Source organism: Culex quinquefasciatus, chromosome 3, assembly GCF_015732765.1.
Source record: "Culex quinquefasciatus strain JHB chromosome 3, VPISU_Cqui_1.0_pri_paternal, whole genome shotgun sequence".
Classification (NCBI taxonomy): Eukaryota; Metazoa; Arthropoda; class Insecta; order Diptera; family Culicidae; genus Culex; species Culex quinquefasciatus.
Window position 1 is genome coordinate 164,312,197 of NC_051863.1, and position 1,433 is coordinate 164,313,629.

At 44.2% G+C, this 1,433-nt stretch overlaps 2 non-coding genes across 2 annotated transcripts; both read right to left on the reverse strand.

Annotated features, from left to right (window-relative positions):
* Positions 1 to 504: 504 nt before the first annotated feature.
* On the reverse strand, positions 505 to 577 carry Trnam-cau. Its single transcript has one exon. It is a non-coding gene; the product is annotated as a tRNA-Met (tRNA).
* A 98-nt stretch (positions 578 to 675) lies between these two features.
* Trnam-cau lies at positions 676 to 747 on the reverse strand. Its single transcript has one exon. It is a non-coding gene; the product is annotated as a tRNA-Met (tRNA).
* Positions 748 to 1,433: the final 686 nt, after the last annotated feature.

Here is a 1,433-nt window from a genome sequence, read left to right on the forward strand (position 1 = left end):
AACATAAAAATATCGCTGAAAGTTTCATCCAAATCGGAGCACCTCAATACGACCTCTAGAACAAACCGAGCAATATTTACAAAAACTGCCTCTTAAGCATAATTTTTCACACGTTTTAAAATACAGATTTCATAATTTATTTTAACATTGATTTTAAAATGCACAGACCCAAATTCAAAATTTATGTTTTAAAAGGAAATGATAGTACATAATTCCGTAATATTATCTTTTCAATGGGGCGAATCTGTAGATGTAAAAAAACAGTCTATCCTGCTTGCTCTAGTGACAATTCACGTTGAGTAAAAAAGGGAAAGGCCTCTTGTTTACATCTACGGATTTGCCCAATTGAAAAGTTAATACGGAATTATTTTTCATTCATTCGACGTCTAGAATTTTTTGTTAATTTATTTCTCCCGACTCTGACCTAAGTCGTGAGGGGAGTAAGGGCAAACAACCAAGGTTATCAAAGCCGTTTTTTAATTGAACAACACGCAAAAAAGGACATGCCCCGAGTGAGGATCGAACTCACGACCTTAAGATTATGAGACTTACGCGCTGCCTACTGCGCCATCGAGGCTTGATAATGGTGTTGTTCCCATTCTTATTTAAATTCCAAGCCGTCGCATGCTATTTTATATATGCGTGAACTTCCCTCAAAAAAGAATCCCACTTGCTTAGCAGAGCGTAGTTTCGATCTACGGACCTCTGGGTTATGGGCCCAGCACGCTTCCACTGCGCCACTCTGCTTCACATTTACTTTTAGTACATCATCCCTTGCCGTTTGTAACTATTTATAGCTACGCGCCCGGCATAATTACCTGCCGTACGGTCTCTAGCAGAGCTTCCCTTGCTCAAATATCGTCGATTTCAGCACAGCAGCGGCAGAAGCACACAGCGCACACCGACCGTCAGTCCACACACAGGTCGAACTCCGATAAGAATACCAGGCGGCAAGGAAGTGTGGAGGAAGAACAGACAACAACAGCAGCCAGCAAGCAGTTTGAGAAGCACTCGAAAGCGCGCTAATAAACACGCCGCCAATCAGATTCAGATAAGAAAACGAAGAGAGCAAAACCACGCTGGCGCGGCTAGTAGTCGAAGCAGGCCGTGCGCGCGGCTGGCGTGTGGAAACCACGCGCTTTGACAGATCAACGATACCGCGGCGGCGGCGGCGGCCGGATCATAAACCAAAACAAAAAATGTGCCCCGGAGTTTGGCCGGGTCAATTTGTGAAGATTCGGCAACTTCACGGGGAAACCGACTGCGTGTGTTTGTGTGTGTACACTGTTTATCCATTAATTCATTATCGTAATCTGCACAAAGTTGGGAAAGAATGCGACTTGGCTCAACACTCACACTTTGAGGTTGATTGCGTTGAAGAAGCTAAAATGAGTCGAGGTTGATCGACGTTTAGGCCTTTGGCCTTGGAGTGA